Genomic DNA, 22,035 nt, shown 5'->3' with positions numbered 1-22,035 from the left:
TGACAACGCTTAACCTCCGAATCCGTAAAGAGTTCTTCCTTGACGTTTTAAGGCATAAACAACATCCATAGCGGTAACGGTCTTGCGTTTAGCGTGCTCTGTGTAGGTTACAGCATCACGAATAACATTCTCTAAGAAAACCTTCAGTACACCTCTGGTTTCCTCATAGATAAGGCCAGAGATACGTTTGACACCACCTCGTCGAGCAAGACGTCGAATAGCAGGTTTTGTGATTCCCTGAATGTTATCACGAAGAATTTTTCGGTGACGTTTAGCACCTCCTTTTCCCAATCCTTTACCTCCTTTTCCGCGTCCAGACATATTGATATAGTTGCGTACAGAACGAGTACAAAAACAACGTTTGAGTTAACAGAATTCAGACAGCTTTAAAAAGAGGCCATAAAATTACCTACTGCTCGTGGAAACACCCTAATTAACCAATAGAGTTGCGTCATTACAAAATGTTCCGAACATTTTGTACATTTTTTTAAGTAAAACTGTAGTTTTTTTAAAAATTCGTGGTCTTAATGTTTCAGTAAGGCAATAAATTTGGCATCGTTGGAATTCGCCAAACCTTCTGCTACTTACTAAAAAAAAAAAAAGTCAAAAGCTTTTGTGTATCAGAAGATACAGCCGTTTTCCCGTAGCCAAAAAACACAGATTTTATAAAAATGTTAAAGTAATGAGCGTAATGTCATTATGCAGCCAATCAGAAATTACTTTCTTAGCACCAATCAAATGGTTTGTTTTGAACCTTAGCTGTCAATCAATATGAGAAATAAAACTTTGGCGCGATAGTGCATTTTAGACCGTCTTGTGTATCCGTACTACATCGACTTCTTAAAATATGGCTCGTACAAAGCAAACTGCACGTAAATCTACTGGAGGAAAGGCTCCACGAAAACAACTCGCCACTAAAGCTGCGAGGAAAAGCGCACCAGCTACTGGAGGAGTGAAAAAACCACATCGTTACAGACCTGGTACAGTTGCTCTCAGAGAAATCAGAAGATACCAGAAGTCAACCGAGCTCTTGATCCGCAAGTTGCCTTTCCAGCGTCTTGTGCGAGAAATTGCTCAGGACTTCAAAACAGATCTGCGATTCCAGAGCACAGCCGTTATGGCTCTGCAAGAGGCTTCTGAAGCGTACCTTGTTGGCTTGTTCGAGGATACTAACTTGTGTGCCATTCACGCAAAACGAGTTACAATCATGCCTAAAGACATCCAGTTGGCAAGAAGAATTCGTGGGGAACGTGCCTAAGCATCTTACCAAACAAAAAACGGCTATTTTTATAGCCACACATCCATAAAAAATATTACGGCTAGCTTTTTATATCAAACTTTGTTCTGCTTTCTGTTTAAATTTTATGCTACATAAAAATTTTATGCTACATAAAGTTTGACAATGTTAAAAATATGAAGGGCAAGAAAAGTAAAAGCAAGAAAATAAGAAATTTAAAAACGAAAATACTTAAACTTAGGGAATCTAATCTTAAAATTACTCTTTTTTAACTGTTTAAGTGACTTAAACAAGTTTAACTTTGTACCAAGATAATGTTTTTTTGTAAATGTGTGGCTATAAAAATAGCCGTTTGTTAATGTAATAGCCAGATACACACAAATTATTTTTTTGCGGTCTTCTTTGCTGCCTTTTTGGGAGTCTTTTTGACCTTCTTTGCTGCAGGTTTTTTAGCAACAGGCTTCTTTGTGGGTTTCTTAGCTGCTGGTTTCTTAGCCGAGGCTTTCTTTGTGGCAGGCTTCTTTGCTGCTTTCTTTGGCGTGCTCTTCTTTGCTGGCTTCTTTTTTGGTGTACTTTTCTTTGCAGTAGGCTTCTTTGCCGTTGGCTTTTTTGCTGCGGCCTTTTTCTTAGGTTTTTCTTTTTTTACCTGACCTAGCTTGAATGATCCAGAAGCACCAGTGCCTTTAGTTTGAATCAAATCGCCTGATGTTACTCCTCGTTTAAGAGCCATTTTCAGATGATGATCTGAGTTTTCAGCAACTTTGTAATTTGCATGAATATATTTTGTAATAGCTTGGCGAGATGAACCACCGCGTTCCTTTAGGGTAGCGATAGCAGCCTTGATCATGTCCACATATTTAGGGTGATCAGCTGTCTTCTTTGCAGCAGGTTTCTTCTTGGGTGCGATTTTCTTTGGAGAAGCTGCTTCACTCATTTTTAATGTTTTCTTACAACAATCCAACGATAAACGATGCTTGTTATCACAGTAGAAGTATACTAAACATTACCGTGTAAATGAGATATAATTTAAGACGGTGCGAAGTATGCGGACGTAAAAGTACCACTCCCGGGAATTGATTTGGCGCGAAAACAGAAATGTGTGTTTCTGTACATCGTATAATGTCCGTTTTGGGTGCCGCGACTATGCGAAAGCATGTTAATTTTTATTTGTAGCACGACGCAATAGTCTGAAAGAGAAGCTGCTGGAGTTTGAGGTCTTCAGCATTACATCTACTCTGTTAATTTGGGCTTCTTCCGCGCCCGTGTTAGGATTTTCATAAAGCGTTCTTTGGTTTGCGTTGCGTATGTCGGCCTACATCATCGACACGGCCTGTTTCCGGCTATTAGGAGCAATTCATATATTGGGCACTGCGTTTCGACTTTTTTATTAGACCACAGTAAAAAAATTCACTCACAGAAGTCCCTTTCTTTCATGGCTACAAACACGAAGAATTCTGTCGTAAGTAAAACGAATGCGCAAGCCAAAATAACGATGGGGCGAAGTCATAAGCATGGCCCTGTGGCCCAATGGATAAGGCATCTGACTACGAATCAGGGGATTCCAGGTTCGACTCCTGGCAGGGTCGCACTGTCGCATTTCGGCTGCATGGTCTACTGTGTAACGCGCGCGCACGTTCTGGCGTAATGCGTTGATAAACGGAATGTACGCAGTCATATTGGAAAGTAATATCACGCACTTAGTATCGTCGCCTTTGTTAGCATTCATGTAAGTTACCATCCACTCGCTACAGTCGCTCTCCATCCTACGGCTAAATCAACAGCCGTGATTTTTACTATGTCGCCGTCCATCCGTACGCGGTGACAGTTGTAAGCTTTACAGTAACGTGACATGCTCCACAAGCAGTTACGGTGTGTGGACGATGCCTATCATGGCAACGCTTGTTCTTTATCGCTTCTCGGCCTAATGGCTAAGATCAAGTGTAGTATCTGTTCTTATCAGTTTAATATCTGGTAGGCCATTCTCTGAATGGTCAGTATATTAATCTGATTTTTGGCCTTGGGTCATGGAGGTGGATTCATTCACGCCGTGACCACGGGTTGCCTTGGTGTTGCACTATTACCGATGGCGGCCCACATAAGCAATAGAAGAATAATAGCAGTCCTCTTTCCGACGGCCCTCTGCATAGTCTACGGCGGGAACAAAACGCGTACACTGGGGGAGAATACAGCCTATGCCCCGCGACACGGCAGTTTATAACACACTCAAGCCACAAGCATTAACAAACTTTGAAGGGTACCCTCATGCTACGGTGCAGTTCCAACTCATACTTACCTGACGGGGAAGTAAAGACTGATCAATGAGGGTTTTCTTCCAGAGTGAGGCTCTTGCATTGCACTACGCTTGGGCTGACCTCTGCGATTACTGCAAACGTCAGTAACTCGACCGTACAATTTCTGGTAGTGGGGGCCTGCGTCCGCGCTCGCCCCCTCCTTAAGTCAAAATGAATGAGCTTAGAAAAGTTGCGCGGCCAAATGTCGGTGGTGACTTAAACGCTAAGGTAAAACCTCGCTTGGCTGTTACGAAACGTGATTGCGATATAAGTCCTCGGAAGGCGGCGGAATTTTATTTTATTTGCCATTCCGTCAGGGTTATTGGATGATCGGCAATAGATCGAGTTTGTATGCATTTGAAAGCTCTTTTTTCTCGTACTATCACCTGAAAATGTCGTAGGAAAATGTCATAGGAAACACTTTCAACAACCGCCACGTTCCTTAATTGTTATAACAAGAAATATATCACAGCACCATTGAAATGAAAAGGCAACAAATGAAAATGAAAAGCCTACGACACCGGGAGTTCCCAGGCGGTCCCCCATCCAAGTACTATCCCGGCCCGACGATGCTTAACTTCCGTGATCAGACGAGAACGGGTGTGTTCATCGTGGTATGGCCGTAGACATTAGTAGGGGCAAATACGTGCAATTTATTTTGACGTTGTGATCAAATTTTTTTATTTAATTTCTTTGAGTTACTTAGGACAAGGCGTATGCATGGATTATCTATTAGACTTTAAGGTTATAGTTTTGTGAAAAAAACAATGTTTTTTTAAAGATGTGTGGCTATAAAAATAGCCGTTGTTTTCTGAGTGTAGCGGTTTACTTCTTCTGTCCTTTGTCGTTCTTCTTTGGGAGTAAGACAGCTTGAATGTTTGGCAAAACACCACCAGCTGCAATGGTTACACCGCTCAAAAGTTTGTTTAATTCTTCATCATTACGAACAGCCAATTGTAAATGTCTTGGAATAATCCTAGCTTTTTTGTTGTCTCTTGCTGCGTTACCAGCCAACTCCAATATCTCAGCAGATAAATATTCCAAGACGGCTGCTAAGTAAACTGGTGCTCCAGATCCAATTCGGTTAGCATAGTGCCCTCTACGAAGGAATCTATGCACTCTACCGACTGGAAATTGAAGTCCAGCTCTTGAGGATCTTGTCTTGGCTTTAGCCTTAGCTTTTCCACCTTTTCCACGTCCAGACATAACTGCGATTTGATTTGTAAGTTAATACAAAAACGTACGAATATTTAACGTAAGTGTTAACGAAATAAACTTTACTCGTTTTTTCATCATAAAAATAGGATCGAAATCATGTTTTTTTAACCAATCATAATTAAGTATTAAACAAAAGATTTTTTTTTTAACCAATTAAATTGCGTATCGGCGTTTTCGGATCGAATTCGATCCGATTTTTTTACTTATAAACAAAAAGTTTTGACTTGCAGTTTAATGCTTATTTACAAGTTAAGTAGCAAAAATTTTTAACCATGTCTGACGCAGCAGCTAAAGGAGGAAAACAGGCACCTAAAGTAGCCAAGAAAGGTGAAAAAAGAGCCGGCAAAAAAGGAGGAAAGATTGGTGGAACTGGTGAAAAGAAACGCAAGAGAAAGAGAAAGGAAAGTTATGCTATTTACATCTACAATGTTTTGAAACAAGTTCACCCAGATGTCGGAGTTTCAAGCAAAGCTATGAGCATCATGAACTCATTTGTCAACGACATCTTTGAGCGCATTGCTTCCGAAGCTTCGCGTTTGGCTCTTCAAAACAAAAAGTCGACCATCTCTTCTCGTGAAATTCAAACCGCAGTACGTCTTCTCTTGCCTGGAGAACTTGCAAAACACGCAGTCAGTGAAGGAACAAAAGCCGTCACAAAATACACAAGCAGCAAGTAAACCAACGTCTACCAAACACAAACGGTCTTTTTTAAGACCACACATCTTTAAAAAAACATTTACTTGGCGTCACTACAAGTTAACCGAAGTTAATAAAACTTCTAAATAATGTGCTTAAGAACACTAGCCTACATTTAAAATACTTCCCCATGTGTGTGTGTGGATTAGCTTCACTTTTCATACGTATTATTAGCTGTACTTGCAGAAAAGACAAGTACATTGATCCATGTTATTGCTTACATTTAACTTAACCCAGCTTTTCACGGAAACACTCCCAGGCAAATTAACCCTACAAAGTATTTCTAAATTTTTTTTGTGTCATATATGACATAGTATCGTATAGCAATAAATGTAACTGTGACAAGACTTTACACATTGTGTAATTTGGAAGCGTGCACAAAGTAATGTTTTAAAAGATTTGTGGCTATAAAAATAGCCGTTTTTGTTGAGCAATGACAACGCTTAACCTCCGAATCCGTAAAGAGTTCTTCCTTGACGTTTTAAGGCATAAACAACATCCATAGCGGTAACGGTCTTGCGTTTAGCGTGCTCTGTGTAGGTTACAGCATCACGAATAACATTCTCTAAGAAAACCTTCAGTACACCTCTGGTTTCCTCATAGATAAGGCCAGAGATACGTTTGACACCACCTCGTCGAGCAAGACGTCGAATAGCAGGTTTTGTGATTCCCTGAATGTTATCACGAAGAATTTTTCGGTGACGTTTAGCACCTCCTTTTCCCAATCCTTTACCTCCTTTTCCGCGTCCAGACATATTGATATAGTTGCGTACAGAACGAGTACAAAAACAACGTTTGAGTTAACAGAATTCAGACAGCTTTAAAAAGAGGCCATAAAATTACCTACTGCTCGTGGAAACACCCTAATTAACCAATAGAGTTGCGTCATTACAAAATGTTCCGAACATTTTGTACATTTTTTTAAGTAAAACTGTAGTTTTTTTAAAAATTCGTGGTCTTAATGTTTCAGTAAGGCAATAAATTTGGCATCGTTGGAATTCGCCAAACCTTCTGCTACTTACTAAAAAAAAAAAAAGTCAAAAGCTTTTGTGTATCAGAAGATACAGCCGTTTTCCCGTAGCCAAAAAACACAGATTTTATAAAAATGTTAAAGTAATGAGCGTAATGTCATTATGCAGCCAATCAGAAATTACTTTCTTAGCACCAATCAAATGGTTTGTTTTGAACCTTAGCTGTCAATCAATATGAGAAATAAAACTTTGGCGCGATAGTGCATTTTAGACCGTCTTGTGTATCCGTACTACATCGACTTCTTAAAATATGGCTCGTACAAAGCAAACTGCACGTAAATCTACTGGAGGAAAGGCTCCACGAAAACAACTCGCCACTAAAGCTGCGAGGAAAAGCGCACCAGCTACTGGAGGAGTGAAAAAACCACATCGTTACAGACCTGGTACAGTTGCTCTCAGAGAAATCAGAAGATACCAGAAGTCAACCGAGCTCTTGATCCGCAAGTTGCCTTTCCAGCGTCTTGTGCGAGAAATTGCTCAGGACTTCAAAACAGATCTGCGATTCCAGAGCACAGCCGTTATGGCTCTGCAAGAGGCTTCTGAAGCGTACCTTGTTGGCTTGTTCGAGGATACTAACTTGTGTGCCATTCACGCAAAACGAGTTACAATCATGCCTAAAGACATCCAGTTGGCAAGAAGAATTCGTGGGGAACGTGCCTAAGCATCTTACCAAACAAAAAACGGCTATTTTTATAGCCACACATCCATAAAAAATATTACGGCTAGCTTTTTATATCAAACTTTGTTCTGCTTTCTGTTTAAATTTTATGCTACATAAAAATTTTATGCTACATAAAGTTTGACAATGTTAAAAATATGAAGGGCAAGAAAAGTAAAAGCAAGAAAATAAGAAATTTAAAAACGAAAATACTTAAACTTAGGGAATCTAATCTTAAAATTACTCTTTTTTAACTGTTTAAGTGACTTAAACAAGTTTAACTTTGTACCAAGATAATGTTTTTTTGTAAATGTGTGGCTATAAAAATAGCCGTTTGTTAATGTAATAGCCAGATACACACAAATTATTTTTTTGCGGTCTTCTTTGCTGCCTTTTTGGGAGTCTTTTTGACCTTCTTTGCTGCAGGTTTTTTAGCAACAGGCTTCTTTGTGGGTTTCTTAGCTGCTGGTTTCTTAGCCGAGGCTTTCTTTGTGGCAGGCTTCTTTGCTGCTTTCTTTGGCGTGCTCTTCTTTGCTGGCTTCTTTTTTGGTGTACTTTTCTTTGCAGTAGGCTTCTTTGCCGTTGGCTTTTTTGCTGCGGCCTTTTTCTTAGGTTTTTCTTTTTTTACCTGACCTAGCTTGAATGATCCAGAAGCACCAGTGCCTTTAGTTTGAATCAAATCGCCTGATGTTACTCCTCGTTTAAGAGCCATTTTCAGATGATGATCTGAGTTTTCAGCAACTTTGTAATTTGCATGAATATATTTTGTAATAGCTTGGCGAGATGAACCACCGCGTTCCTTTAGGGTAGCGATAGCAGCCTTGATCATGTCCACATATTTAGGGTGATCAGCTGTCTTCTTTGCAGCAGGTTTCTTCTTGGGTGCGATTTTCTTTGGAGAAGCTGCTTCACTCATTTTTAATGTTTTCTTACAACAATCCAACGATAAACGATGCTTGTTATCACAGTAGAAGTATACTAAACATTACCGTGTAAATGAGATATAATTTAAGACGGTGCGAAGTATGCGGACGTAAAAGTACCACTCCCGGGAATTGATTTGGCGCGAAAACAGAAATGTGTGTTTCTGTACATCGTATAATGTCCGTTTTGGGTGCCGCGACTATGCGAAAGCATGTTAATTTTTATTTGTAGCACGACGCAATAGTCTGAAAGAGAAGCTGCTGGAGTTTGAGGTCTTCAGCATTACATCTACTCTGTTAATTTGGGCTTCTTCCGCGCCCGTGTTAGGATTTTCATAAAGCGTTCTTTGGTTTGCGTTGCGTATGTCGGCCTACATCATCGACACGGCCTGTTTCCGGCTATTAGGAGCAATTCATATATTGGGCACTGCGTTTCGACTTTTTTATTAGACCACAGTAAAAAAATTCACTCACAGAAGTCCCTTTCTTTCATGGCTACAAACACGAAGAATTCTGTCGTAAGTAAAACGAATGCGCAAGCCAAAATAACGATGGGGCGAAGTCATAAGCATGGCCCTGTGGCCCAATGGATAAGGCATCTGACTACGAATCAGGGGATTCCAGGTTCGACTCCTGGCAGGGTCGCACTGTCGCATTTCGGCTGCATGGTCTACTGTGTAACGCGAGCGCACGTTCTGGCGTAATGCGTTGATAAACGGAATGTACGCAGTCATATTGGAAAGTAATATCACGCACTTAGTATCGTCGCCTTTGTTAGCATTCATGTAAGTTACCATCCACTCGCTACAGTCGCTCTCCATCCTACGGCTAAATCAACAGCCGTGATTTTTACTATGTCGCCGTCCATCCGTACGCGGTGACAGTTGTAAGCTTTACAGTAACGTGACATGCTCCACAAGCAGTTACGGTGTGTGGACGATGCCTATCATGGCAACGCTTGTTCTTTATCGCTTCTCGGCCTAATGGCTAAGATCAAGTGTAGTATCTGTTCTTATCAGTTTAATATCTGGTAGGCCATTCTCTGAATGGTCAGTATATTAATCTGATTTTTGGCCTTGGGTCATGGAGGTGGATTCATTCACGCCGTGACCACGGGTTGCCTTGGTGTTGCACTATTACCGATGGCGGCCCACATAAGCAATAAAAGAATAATAGCAGTCCTCTTTCCGACGGCACTCTGCATAGTCTACGGCGGGAACAAAACGCGTACACTGGGGGAGAATACAGCCTATGCCCCGCGACACGGCAGTTTATAACACACTCAAGCCACAAGCATTAACAAACTTTGAAGGGTACCCTCATGCTACGGTGCAGTTCCAACTCATACTTACCTGACGGGGAAGTAAAGACTGATCAATGAGGGTTTTCTTCCAGAGTGAGGCTCTTGCATTGCACTACGCTTGGGCTGACCTCTGCGATTACTGCAAACGTCAGTAACTCGACCGTACAATTTCTGGTAGTGGGGGCCTGCGTCCGCGCTCGCCCCCTCCTTAAGTCAAAATGAATGAGCTTAGAAAAGTTGCGCGGCCAAATGTCGGTGGTGACTTAAACGCTAAGGTAAAACCTCGCTTGGCTGTTACGAAACGTGATTGCGATATAAGTCCTCGGAAGGCGGCGGAATTTTATTTTATTTGCCATTCCGTCAGGGTTATTGGATGATCGGCAATAGATCGAGTTTGTATGCATTTGAAAGCTCTTTTTTCTCGTACTATCACCTGAAAATGTCGTAGGAAAATGTCATAGGAAACACTTTCAACAACCGCCACGTTCCTTAATTGTTATAACAAGAAATATATCACAGCACCATTGAAATGAAAAGGCAACAAATGAAAATGAAAAGCCTACGACACCGGGAGTTCCCAGGCGGTCCCCCATCCAAGTACTATCCCGGCCCGACGATGCTTAACTTCCGTGATCAGACGAGAACGGGTGTGTTCATCGTGGTATGGCCGTAGACATTAGTAGGGGCAAATACGTGCAATTTATTTTGACGTTGTGATCAAATTTTTTTATTTAATTTCTTTGAGTTACTTAGGACAAGGCGTATGCATGGATTATCTATTAGACTTTAAGGTTATAGTTTTGTGAAAAAAACAATGTTTTTTTAAAGATGTGTGGCTATAAAAATAGCCGTTGTTTTCTGAGTGTAGCGGTTTACTTCTTCTGTCCTTTGTCGTTCTTCTTTGGGAGTAAGACAGCTTGAATGTTTGGCAAAACACCACCAGCTGCAATGGTTACACCGCTCAAAAGTTTGTTTAATTCTTCATCATTACGAACAGCCAATTGTAAATGTCTTGGAATAATCCTAGCTTTTTTGTTGTCTCTTGCTGCGTTACCAGCCAACTCCAATATCTCAGCAGATAAATATTCCAAGACGGCTGCTAAGTAAACTGGTGCTCCAGATCCAATTCGGTTAGCATAGTGCCCTCTACGAAGGAATCTATGCACTCTACCGACTGGAAATTGAAGTCCAGCTCTTGAGGATCTTGTCTTGGCTTTAGCCTTAGCTTTTCCACCTTTTCCACGTCCAGACATAACTGCGATTTGATTTGTAAGTTAATACAAAAACGTACGAATATTTAACGTAAGTGTTAACGAAATAAACTTTACTCGTTTTTTCATCATAAAAATAGGATCGAAATCATGTTTTTTTAACCAATCATAATTAAGTATTAAACAAAAGATTTTTTTTTTAACCAATTAAATTGCGTATCGGCGTTTTCGGATCGAATTCGATCCGATTTTTTTACTTATAAACAAAAAGTTTTGACTTGCAGTTTAATGCTTATTTACAAGTTAAGTAGCAAAAATTTTTAACCATGTCTGACGCAGCAGCTAAAGGAGGAAAACAGGCACCTAAAGTAGCCAAGAAAGGTGAAAAAAGAGCCGGCAAAAAAGGAGGAAAGATTGGTGGAACTGGTGAAAAGAAACGCAAGAGAAAGAGAAAGGAAAGTTATGCTATTTACATCTACAATGTTTTGAAACAAGTTCACCCAGATGTCGGAGTTTCAAGCAAAGCTATGAGCATCATGAACTCATTTGTCAACGACATCTTTGAGCGCATTGCTTCCGAAGCTTCGCGTTTGGCTCTTCAAAACAAAAAGTCGACCATCTCTTCTCGTGAAATTCAAACCGCAGTACGTCTTCTCTTGCCTGGAGAACTTGCAAAACACGCAGTCAGTGAAGGAACAAAAGCCGTCACAAAATACACAAGCAGCAAGTAAACCAACGTCTACCAAACACAAACGGTCTTTTTTAAGACCACACATCTTTAAAAAAACATTTACTTGGCGTCACTACAAGTTAACCGAAGTTAATAAAACTTCTAAATAATGTGCTTAAGAACACTAGCCTACATTTAAAATACTTCCCCATGTGTGTGTGTGGATTAGCTTCACTTTTCATACGTATTATTAGCTGTACTTGCAGAAAAGACAAGTACATTGATCCATGTTATTGCTTACATTTAACTTAACCCAGCTTTTCACGGAAACACTCCCAGGCAAATTAACCCTACAAAGTATTTCTAAATTTTTTTTGTGTCATATATGACATAGTATCGTATAGCAATAAATGTAACTGTGACAAGACTTTACACATTGTGTAATTTGGAAGCGTGCACAAAGTAATGTTTTAAAAGATTTGTGGCTATAAAAATAGCCGTTTTTGTTGAGCAATGACAACGCTTAACCTCCGAATCCGTAAAGAGTTCTTCCTTGACGTTTTAAGGCATAAACAACATCCATAGCGGTAACGGTCTTGCGTTTAGCGTGCTCTGTGTAGGTTACAGCATCACGAATAACATTCTCTAAGAAAACCTTCAGTACACCTCTGGTTTCCTCATAGATAAGGCCAGAGATACGTTTGACACCACCTCGTCGAGCAAGACGTCGAATAGCAGGTTTTGTGATTCCCTGAATGTTATCACGAAGAATTTTTCGGTGACGTTTAGCACCTCCTTTTCCCAATCCTTTACCTCCTTTTCCGCGTCCAGACATATTGATATAGTTGCGTACAGAACGAGTACAAAAACAACGTTTGAGTTAACAGAATTCAGACAGCTTTAAAAAGAGGCCATAAAATTACCTACTGCTCGTGGAAACACCCTAATTAACCAATAGAGTTGCGTCATTACAAAATGTTCCGAACATTTTGTACATTTTTTTAAGTAAAACTGTAGTTTTTTTAAAAATTCGTGGTCTTAATGTTTCAGTAAGGCAATAAATTTGGCATCGTTGGAATTCGCCAAACCTTCTGCTACTTACTAAAAAAAAAAAAAGTCAAAAGCTTTTGTGTATCAGAAGATACAGCCGTTTTCCCGTAGCCAAAAAACACAGATTTTATAAAAATGTTAAAGTAATGAGCGTAATGTCATTATGCAGCCAATCAGAAATTACTTTCTTAGCACCAATCAAATGGTTTGTTTTGAACCTTAGCTGTCAATCAATATGAGAAATAAAACTTTGGCGCGATAGTGCATTTTAGACCGTCTTGTGTATCCGTACTACATCGACTTCTTAAAATATGGCTCGTACAAAGCAAACTGCACGTAAATCTACTGGAGGAAAGGCTCCACGAAAACAACTCGCCACTAAAGCTGCGAGGAAAAGCGCACCAGCTACTGGAGGAGTGAAAAAACCACATCGTTACAGACCTGGTACAGTTGCTCTCAGAGAAATCAGAAGATACCAGAAGTCAACCGAGCTCTTGATCCGCAAGTTGCCTTTCCAGCGTCTTGTGCGAGAAATTGCTCAGGACTTCAAAACAGATCTGCGATTCCAGAGCACAGCCGTTATGGCTCTGCAAGAGGCTTCTGAAGCGTACCTTGTTGGCTTGTTCGAGGATACTAACTTGTGTGCCATTCACGCAAAACGAGTTACAATCATGCCTAAAGACATCCAGTTGGCAAGAAGAATTCGTGGGGAACGTGCCTAAGCATCTTACCAAACAAAAAACGGCTATTTTTATAGCCACACATCCATAAAAAATATTACGGCTAGCTTTTTATATCAAACTTTGTTCTGCTTTCTGTTTAAATTTTATGCTACATAAAAATTTTATGCTACATAAAGTTTGACAATGTTAAAAATATGAAGGGCAAGAAAAGTAAAAGCAAGAAAATAAGAAATTTAAAAACGAAAATACTTAAACTTAGGGAATCTAATCTTAAAATTACTCTTTTTTAACTGTTTAAGTGACTTAAACAAGTTTAACTTTGTACCAAGATAATGTTTTTTTGTAAATGTGTGGCTATAAAAATAGCCGTTTGTTAATGTAATAGCCAGATACACACAAATTATTTTTTTGCGGTCTTCTTTGCTGCCTTTTTGGGAGTCTTTTTGACCTTCTTTGCTGCAGGTTTTTTAGCAACAGGCTTCTTTGTGGGTTTCTTAGCTGCTGGTTTCTTAGCCGAGGCTTTCTTTGTGGCAGGCTTCTTTGCTGCTTTCTTTGGCGTGCTCTTCTTTGCTGGCTTCTTTTTTGGTGTACTTTTCTTTGCAGTAGGCTTCTTTGCCGTTGGCTTTTTTGCTGCGGCCTTTTTCTTAGGTTTTTCTTTTTTTACCTGACCTAGCTTGAATGATCCAGAAGCACCAGTGCCTTTAGTTTGAATCAAATCGCCTGATGTTACTCCTCGTTTAAGAGCCATTTTCAGATGATGATCTGAGTTTTCAGCAACTTTGTAATTTGCATGAATATATTTTGTAATAGCTTGGCGAGATGAACCACCGCGTTCCTTTAGGGTAGCGATAGCAGCCTTGATCATGTCCACATATTTAGGGTGATCAGCTGTCTTCTTTGCAGCAGGTTTCTTCTTGGGTGCGATTTTCTTTGGAGAAGCTGCTTCACTCATTTTTAATGTTTTCTTACAACAATCCAACGATAAACGATGCTTGTTATCACAGTAGAAGTATACTAAACATTACCGTGTAAATGAGATATAATTTAAGACGGTGCGAAGTATGCGGACGTAAAAGTACCACTCCCGGGAATTGATTTGGCGCGAAAACAGAAATGTGTGTTTCTGTACATCGTATAATGTCCGTTTTGGGTGCCGCGACTATGCGAAAGCATGTTAATTTTTATTTGTAGCACGACGCAATAGTCTGAAAGAGAAGCTGCTGGAGTTTGAGGTCTTCAGCATTACATCTACTCTGTTAATTTGGGCTTCTTCCGCGCCCGTGTTAGGATTTTCATAAAGCGTTCTTTGGTTTGCGTTGCGTATGTCGGCCTACATCATCGACACGGCCTGTTTCCGGCTATTAGGAGCAATTCATATATTGGGCACTGCGTTTCGACTTTTTTATTAGACCACAGTAAAAAAATTCACTCACAGAAGTCCCTTTCTTTCATGGCTACAAACACGAAGAATTCTGTCGTAAGTAAAACGAATGCGCAAGCCAAAATAACGATGGGGCGAAGTCATAAGCATGGCCCTGTGGCCCAATGGATAAGGCATCTGACTACGAATCAGGGGATTCCAGGTTCGACTCCTGGCAGGGTCGCACTGTCGCATTTCGGCTGCATGGTCTACTGTGTAACGCGCGCGCACGTTCTGGCGTAATGCGTTGATAAACGGAATGTACGCAGTCATATTGGAAAGTAATATCACGCACTTAGTATCGTCGCCTTTGTTAGCATTCATGTAAGTTACCATCCACTCGCTACAGTCGCTCTCCATCCTACGGCTAAATCAACAGCCGTGATTTTTACTATGTCGCCGTCCATCCGTACGCGGTGACAGTTGTAAGCTTTACAGTAACGTGACATGCTCCACAAGCAGTTACGGTGTGTGGACGATGCCTATCATGGCAACGCTTGTTCTTTATCGCTTCTCGGCCTAATGGCTAAGATCAAGTGTAGTATCTGTTCTTATCAGTTTAATATCTGGTAGGCCATTCTCTGAATGGTCAGTATATTAATCTGATTTTTGGCCTTGGGTCATGGAGGTGGATTCATTCACGCCGTGACCACGGGTTGCCTTGGTGTTGCACTATTACCGATGGCGGCCCACATAAGCAATAAAAGAATAATAGCAGTCCTCTTTCCGACGGCACTCTGCATAGTCTACGGCGGGAACAAAACGCGTACACTGGGGGAGAATACAGCCTATGCCCCGCGACACGGCAGTTTATAACACACTCAAGCCACAAGCATTAACAAACTTTGAAGGGTACCCTCATGCTACGGTGCAGTTCCAACTCATACTTACCTGACGGGGAAGTAAAGACTGATCAATGAGGGTTTTCTTCCAGAGTGAGGCTCTTGCATTGCACTACGCTTGGGCTGACCTCTGCGATTACTGCAAACGTCAGTAACTCGACCGTACAATTTCTGGTAGTGGGGGCCTGCGTCCGCGCTCGCCCCCTCCTTAAGTCAAAATGAATGAGCTTAGAAAAGTTGCGCGGCCAAATGTCGGTGGTGACTTAAACGCTAAGGTAAAACCTCGCTTGGCTGTTACGAAACGTGATTGCGATATAAGTCCTCGGAAGGCGGCGGAATTTTATTTTATTTGCCATTCCGTCAGGGTTATTGGATGATCGGCAATAGATCGAGTTTGTATGCATTTGAAAGCTCTTTTTTCTCGTACTATCACCTGAAAATGTCGTAGGAAAATGTCATAGGAAACACTTTCAACAACCGCCACGTTCCTTAATTGTTATAACAAGAAATATATCACAGCACCATTGAAATGAAAAGGCAACAAATGAAAATGAAAAGCCTACGACACCGGGAGTTCCCAGGCGGTCCCCCATCCAAGTACTATCCCGGCCCGACGATGCTTAACTTCCGTGATCAGACGAGAACGGGTGTGTTCATCGTGGTATGGCCGTAGACATTAGTAGGGGCAAATACGTGCAATTTATTTTGACGTTGTGATCAAATTTTTTTATTTAATTTCTTTGAGTTACTTAGGACAAGGCGTATGCATGGATTATCTATTAGACTTTAAGGTTATAGTTTTGTGAAAAAAACAATGTTTTTTTAAAGATGTGTGGCTATAAAAATAGCCGTTGTTTTCTGAGTGTAGCGGTTTACTTCTTCTGTCCTTTGTCGTTCTTCTTTGGGAGTAAGACAGCTTGAATGTTTGGCAAAACACCACCAGCTGCAATGGTTACACCGCTCAAAAGTTTGTTTAATTCTTCATCATTACGAACAGCCAATTGTAAATGTCTTGGAATAATCCTAGCTTTTTTGTTGTCTCTTGCTGCGTTACCAGCCAACTCCAATATCTCAGCAGATAAATATTCCAAGACGGCTGCTAAGTAAACTGGTGCTCCAGATCCAATTCGGTTAGCATAGTGCCCTCTACGAAGGAATCTATGCACTCTACCGACTGGAAATTGAAGTCCAGCTCTTGAGGATCTTGTCTTGGCTTTAGCCTTAGCTTTTCCACCTTTTCCACGTCCAGACATAACTGCGATTTGATTTGTAAGTTAATACAAAAACGTACGAATATTTAACGTAAGTGTTAACGAAATAAACTTTACTCGTTTTTTCATCATAAAAATAGGATCGAAATCATGTTTTTTTAACCAATCATAATTAAGTATTAAACAAAAGATTTTTTTTTTAACCAATTAAATTGCGTATCGGCGTTTTCGGATCGAATTCGATCCGATTTTTTTACTTATAAACAAAAAGTTTTGACTTGCAGTTTAATGCTTATTTACAAGTTAAGTAGCAAAAATTTTTAACCATGTCTGACGCAGCAGCTAAAGGAGGAAAACAGGCACCTAAAGTAGCCAAGAAAGGTGAAAAAAGAGCCGGCAAAAAAGGAGGAAAGATTGGTGGAACTGGTGAAAAGAAACGCAAGAGAAAGAGAAAGGAAAGTTATGCTATTTACATCTACAATGTTTTGAAACAAGTTCACCCAGATGTCGGAGTTTCAAGCAAAGCTATGAGCATCATGAACTCATTTGTCAACGACATCTTTGAGCGCATTGCTTCCGAAGCTTCGCGTTTGGCTCTTCAAAACAAAAAGTCGACCATCTCTTCTCGTGAAATTCAAACCGCAGTACGTCTTCTCTTGCCTGGAGAACTTGCAAAACACGCAGTCAGTGAAGGAACAAAAGCCGTCACAAAATACACAAGCAGCAAGTAAACCAACGTCTACCAAACACAAACGGTCTTTTTTAAGACCACACATCTTTAAAAAAACATTTACTTGGCGTCACTACAAGTTAACCGAAGTTAATAAAACTTCTAAATAATGTGCTTAAGAACACTAGCCTACATTTAAAATACTTCCCCATGTGTGTGTGTGGATTAGCTTCACTTTTCATACGTATTATTAGCTGTACTTGCAGAAAAGACAAGTACATTGATCCATGTTATTGCTTACATTTAACTTAACCCAGCTTTTCACGGAAACACTCCCAGGCAAATTAACCCTACAAAGTATTTCTAAATTTTTTTTGTGTCATATATGACATAGTATCGTATAGCAATAAATGTAACTGTGACAAGACTTTACACATTGTGTAATTTGGAAGCGTGCACAAAGTAATGTTTTAAAAGATTTGTGGCTATAAAAATAGCCGTTTTTGTTGAGCAATGACAACGCTTAACCTCCGAATCCGTAAAGAGTTCTTCCTTGACGTTTTAAGGCATAAACAACATCCATAGCGGTAACGGTCTTGCGTTTAGCGTGCTCTGTGTAGGTTACAGCATCACGAATAACATTCTCTAAGAAAACCTTCAGTACACCTCTGGTTTCCTCATAGATAAGGCCAGAGATACGTTTGACACCACCTCGTCGAGCAAGACGTCGAATAGCAGGTTTTGTGATTCCCTGAATGTTATCACGAAGAATTTTTCGGTGACGTTTAGCACCTCCTTTTCCCAATCCTTTACCTCCTTTTCCGCGTCCAGACATATTGATATAGTTGCGTACAGAACGAGTACAAAAACAACGTTTGAGTTAACAGAATTCAGACAGCTTTAAAAAGAGGCCATAAAATTACCTACTGCTCGTGGAAACACCCTAATTAACCAATAGAGTTGCGTCATTACAAAATGTTCCGAACATTTTGTACATTTTTTTAAGTAAAACTGTAGTTTTTTTAAAAATTCGTGGTCTTAATGTTTCAGTAAGGCAATAAATTTGGCATCGTTGGAATTCGCCAAACCTTCTGCTACTTACTAAAAAAAAAAAAAGTCAAAAGCTTTTGTGTATCAGAAGATACAGCCGTTTTCCCCGTAGCCAAAAAACACAGATTTTATAAAAATGTTAAAGTAATGAGCGTAATGTCATTATGCAGCCAATCAGAAATTACTTTCTTAGCACCAATCAAATGGTTTGTTTTGAACCTTAGCTGTCAATCAATATGAGAAATAAAACTTTGGCGCGATAGTGCATTTTAGACCGTCTTGTGTATCCGTACTACATCGACTTCTTAAAATATGGCTCGTACAAAGCAAACTGCACGTAAATCTACTGGAGGAAAGGCTCCACGAAAACAACTCGCCACTAAAGCTGCGAGGAAAAGCGCACCAGCTACTGGAGGAGTGAAAAAACCACATCGTTACAGACCTGGTACAGTTGCTCTCAGAGAAATCAGAAGATACCAGAAGTCAACCGAGCTCTTGATCCGCAAGTTGCCTTTCCAGCGTCTTGTGCGAGAAATTGCTCAGGACTTCAAAACAGATCTGCGATTCCAGAGCACAGCCGTTATGGCTCTGCAAGAGGCTTCTGAAGCGTACCTTGTTGGCTTGTTCGAGGATACTAACTTGTGTGCCATTCACGCAAAACGAGTTACAATCATGCCTAAAGACATCCAGTTGGCAAGAAGAATTCGTGGGGAACGTGCCTAAGCATCTTACCAAACAAAAAACGGCTATTTTTATAGCCACACATCCATAAAAAATATTACGGCTAGCTTTTTATATCAAACTTTGTTCTGCTTTCTGTTTAAATTTTATGCTACATAAAAATTTTATGCTACATAAAGTTTGACAATGTTAAAAATATGAAGGGCAAGAAAAGTAAAAGCAAGAAAATAAGAAATTTAAAAACGAAAATACTTAAACTTAGGGAATCTAATCTTAAAATTACTCTTTTTTAACTGTTTAAGTGACTTAAACAAGTTTAACTTTGTACCAAGATAATGTTTTTTTGTAAATGTGTGGCTATAAAAATAGCCGTTTGTTAATGTAATAGCCAGATACACACAAATTATTTTTTTGCGGTCTTCTTTGCTGCCTTTTTGGGAGTCTTTTTGACCTTCTTTGCTGCAGGTTTTTTAGCAACAGGCTTCTTTGTGGGTTTCTTAGCTGCTGGTTTCTTAGCCGAGGCTTTCTTTGTGGCAGGCTTCTTTGCTGCTTTCTTTGGCGTGCTCTTCTTTGCTGGCTTCTTTTTTGGTGTACTTTTCTTTGCAGTAGGCTTCTTTGCCGTTGGCTTTTTTGCTGCGGCCTTTTTCTTAGGTTTTTCTTTTTTTACCTGACCTAGCTTGAATGATCCAGAAGCACCAGTGCCTTTAGTTTGAATCAAATCGCCTGATGTTACTCCTCGTTTAAGAGCCATTTTCAGATGATGATCTGAGTTTTCAGCAACTTTGTAATTTGCATGAATATATTTTGTAATAGCTTGGCGAGATGAACCACCGCGTTCCTTTAGGGTAGCGATAGCAGCCTTGATCATGTCCACATATTTAGGGTGATCAGCTGTCTTCTTTGCAGCAGGTTTCTTCTTGGGTGCGATTTTCTTTGGAGAAGCTGCTTCACTCATTTTTAATGTTTTCTTACAACAATCCAACGATAAACGATGCTTGTTATCACAGTAGAAGTATACTAAACATTACCGTGTAAATGAGATATAATTTAAGACGGTGCGAAGTATGCGGACGTAAAAGTACCACTCCCGGGAATTGATTTGGCGCGAAAACAGAAATGTGTGTTTCTGTACATCGTATAATGTCCGTTTTGGGTGCCGCGACTATATGCGAAAGCATGTTAATTTTTATTTGTAGCACGACGCAATAGTCTGAAAGAGAAGCTGCTGGAGTTTGAGGTCTTCAGCATTACATCTACTCTGTTAATTTGGGCTTCTTCCGCGCCCGTGTTAGGATTTTCATAAAGCGTTCTTTGGTTTGCGTTGCGTATGTCGGCCTACATCATCGACACGGCCTGTTTCCGGCTATTAGGAGCAATTCATATATTGGGCACTGCGTTTCGACTTTTTTATTAGACCACAGTAAAAAAATTCACTCACAGAAGTCCCTTTCTTTCATGGCTACAAACACGAAGAATTCTGTCGTAAGTAAAACGAATGCGCAAGCCAAAATAACGATGGGGCGAAGTCATAAGCATGGCCCTGTGGCCCAATGGATAAGGCATCTGACTACGAATCAGGGGATTCCAGGTTCGACTCCTGGCAGGGTCGCACTGTCGCATTTCGGCTGCATGGTCTACTGTGTAACGCGCGCGCACGTTCTGGCGTAATGCGTTGATAAACGGAATGTACGCAGTCATATTGGAAAGTAATATCACGCACTTAGTATCGTCGCCTTTGTTAGCATTCATGTAAGTTACCATCCACTCGCTACAGTCGCTCTCCATCCTACGGCTAAATCAACAGCCGTGATTTTTACTATGTCGCCGTCCATCCGTACGCGGTGACAGTTGTAAGCTTTACAGTAACGTGACATGCTCCACAAGCAGTTACGGTGTGTGGACGATGCCTATCATGGCAACGCTTGTTCTTTATCGCTTCTCGGCCTAATGGCTAAGATCAAGTGTAGTATCTGTTCTTATCAGTTTAATATCTGGTAGGCCATTCTCTGAATGGTCAGTATATTAATCTGATTTTTGGCCTTGGGTCATGGAGGTGGATTCATTCACGCCGTGACCACGGGTTGCCTTGGTGTTGCACTATTACCGATGGCGGCCCACATAAGCAATAAAAGAATAATAGCAGTCCTCTTTCCGACGGCACTCTGCATAGTCTACGGCGGGAACAAAACGCGTACACTGGGGGAGAATACAGCCTATGCCCCGCGACACGGCAGTTTATAACACACTCAAGCCACAAGCATTAACAAACTTTGAAGGGTACCCTCATGCTACGGTGCAGTTCCAACTCATACTTACCTGACGGGGAAGTAAAGACTGATCAATGAGGGTTTTCTTCCAGAGTGAGGCTCTTGCATTGCACTACGCTTGGGCTGACCTCTGCGATTACTGCAAACGTCAGTAACTCGACCGTACAATTTCTGGTAGTGGGGGCCTGCGTCCGCGCTCGCCCCCTCCTTAAGTCAAAATGAATGAGCTTAGAAAAGTTGCGCGGCCAAATGTCGGTGGTGACTTAAACGCTAAGGTAAAACCTCGCTTGGCTGTTACGAAACGTGATTGCGATATAAGTCCTCGGAAGGCGGCGGAATTTTATTTTATTTGCCATTCCGTCAGGGTTATTGGATGATCGGCAATAGATCGAGTTTGTATGCATTTGAAAGCTCTTTTTTCTCGTACTATCACCTGAAAATGTCGTAGGAAAATGTCATAGGAAACACTTTCAACAACCGCCACGTTCCTTAATTGTTATAACAAGAAATATATCACAGCACCATTGAAATGAAAAGGCAACAAATGAAAATGAAAAGCCTACGACACCGGGAGTTCCCAGGCGGTCCCCCATCCAAGTACTATCCCGGCCCGACGATGCTTAACTTCCGTGATCAGACGAGAACGGGTGTGTTCATCGTGGTATGGCCGTAGACATTAGTAGGGGCAAATACGTGCAATTTATTTTGACGTTGTGATCAAATTTTTTTATTTAATTTCTTTGAGTTACTTAGGACAAGGCGTATGCATGGATTATCTATTAGACTTTAAGGTTATAGTTTTGTGAAAAAAACAATGTTTTTTTAAAGATGTGTGGCTATAAAAATAGCCGTTGTTTTCTGAGTGTAGCGGTTTACTTCTTCTGTCCTTTGTCGTTCTTCTTTGGGAGTAAGACAGCTTGAAT

General features: G+C 40.6%; 16 non-coding genes across 16 annotated transcripts; 12 read left to right on the top strand and 4 right to left on the bottom strand.

Moving 5' to 3' along the window:
* The first annotated feature begins 2,750 nt into the window (after nucleotides 1-2,750).
* Trnar-acg (transfer RNA arginine (anticodon ACG)) lies at nucleotides 2,751-2,823 on the top strand. Its single transcript has one exon. It is a non-coding gene; the product is annotated as a tRNA-Arg (tRNA).
* Nucleotides 2,824-3,145: 322 nt separating this feature from the next.
* Nucleotides 3,146-3,337, top strand: LOC130660714 (U2 spliceosomal RNA). The gene has a single exon (XR_008987912.1). It is a non-coding gene; the product is annotated as a U2 spliceosomal RNA (small nuclear RNA).
* A 185-nt stretch (nucleotides 3,338-3,522) lies between these two features.
* Nucleotides 3,523-3,687, top strand: LOC130659658 (U1 spliceosomal RNA). The gene has a single exon (XR_008986862.1). It is a non-coding gene; the product is annotated as a U1 spliceosomal RNA (small nuclear RNA).
* A 350-nt stretch (nucleotides 3,688-4,037) lies between these two features.
* LOC130660051 (5S ribosomal RNA) lies at nucleotides 4,038-4,156 on the bottom strand. The gene has a single exon (XR_008987254.1). It is a non-coding gene; the product is annotated as a 5S ribosomal RNA (ribosomal RNA).
* Nucleotides 4,157-8,626: 4,470 nt separating this feature from the next.
* Nucleotides 8,627-8,699, top strand: Trnar-acg (transfer RNA arginine (anticodon ACG)). Its single transcript has one exon. It is a non-coding gene; the product is annotated as a tRNA-Arg (tRNA).
* Nucleotides 8,700-9,021: 322 nt separating this feature from the next.
* On the top strand, nucleotides 9,022-9,213 carry LOC130660713 (U2 spliceosomal RNA). The gene has a single exon (XR_008987911.1). It is a non-coding gene; the product is annotated as a U2 spliceosomal RNA (small nuclear RNA).
* Nucleotides 9,214-9,398: 185 nt separating this feature from the next.
* On the top strand, nucleotides 9,399-9,563 carry LOC130659657 (U1 spliceosomal RNA). The gene has a single exon (XR_008986861.1). It is a non-coding gene; the product is annotated as a U1 spliceosomal RNA (small nuclear RNA).
* Nucleotides 9,564-9,913: 350 nt separating this feature from the next.
* Nucleotides 9,914-10,032, bottom strand: LOC130660039 (5S ribosomal RNA). The gene has a single exon (XR_008987242.1). It is a non-coding gene; the product is annotated as a 5S ribosomal RNA (ribosomal RNA).
* Nucleotides 10,033-14,502: 4,470 nt separating this feature from the next.
* Trnar-acg (transfer RNA arginine (anticodon ACG)) lies at nucleotides 14,503-14,575 on the top strand. Its single transcript has one exon. It is a non-coding gene; the product is annotated as a tRNA-Arg (tRNA).
* A 322-nt stretch (nucleotides 14,576-14,897) lies between these two features.
* LOC130660712 (U2 spliceosomal RNA) lies at nucleotides 14,898-15,089 on the top strand. Its single transcript, XR_008987909.1, has one exon. It is a non-coding gene; the product is annotated as a U2 spliceosomal RNA (small nuclear RNA).
* Nucleotides 15,090-15,274: 185 nt separating this feature from the next.
* LOC130659655 (U1 spliceosomal RNA) lies at nucleotides 15,275-15,439 on the top strand. Its single transcript, XR_008986860.1, has one exon. It is a non-coding gene; the product is annotated as a U1 spliceosomal RNA (small nuclear RNA).
* Nucleotides 15,440-15,789: 350 nt separating this feature from the next.
* LOC130660027 (5S ribosomal RNA) lies at nucleotides 15,790-15,908 on the bottom strand. Its single transcript, XR_008987230.1, has one exon. It is a non-coding gene; the product is annotated as a 5S ribosomal RNA (ribosomal RNA).
* Nucleotides 15,909-20,381: 4,473 nt separating this feature from the next.
* Nucleotides 20,382-20,454, top strand: Trnar-acg (transfer RNA arginine (anticodon ACG)). Its single transcript has one exon. It is a non-coding gene; the product is annotated as a tRNA-Arg (tRNA).
* A 322-nt stretch (nucleotides 20,455-20,776) lies between these two features.
* On the top strand, nucleotides 20,777-20,968 carry LOC130660711 (U2 spliceosomal RNA). The gene has a single exon (XR_008987908.1). It is a non-coding gene; the product is annotated as a U2 spliceosomal RNA (small nuclear RNA).
* A 185-nt stretch (nucleotides 20,969-21,153) lies between these two features.
* LOC130659654 (U1 spliceosomal RNA) lies at nucleotides 21,154-21,318 on the top strand. Its single transcript, XR_008986859.1, has one exon. It is a non-coding gene; the product is annotated as a U1 spliceosomal RNA (small nuclear RNA).
* Nucleotides 21,319-21,668: 350 nt separating this feature from the next.
* LOC130660015 (5S ribosomal RNA) lies at nucleotides 21,669-21,787 on the bottom strand. The gene has a single exon (XR_008987218.1). It is a non-coding gene; the product is annotated as a 5S ribosomal RNA (ribosomal RNA).
* Nucleotides 21,788-22,035: the final 248 nt, after the last annotated feature.

Source organism: Hydractinia symbiolongicarpus, chromosome 9, assembly GCF_029227915.1.
Source record: "Hydractinia symbiolongicarpus strain clone_291-10 chromosome 9, HSymV2.1, whole genome shotgun sequence".
In the NCBI taxonomy this organism is placed as follows: domain Eukaryota; kingdom Metazoa; phylum Cnidaria; class Hydrozoa; order Anthoathecata; family Hydractiniidae; genus Hydractinia; species Hydractinia symbiolongicarpus.
The sequence above is the reverse complement of the archived record's forward strand: the minus strand, read 5'-3'. Positions and strand labels throughout refer to the sequence as shown.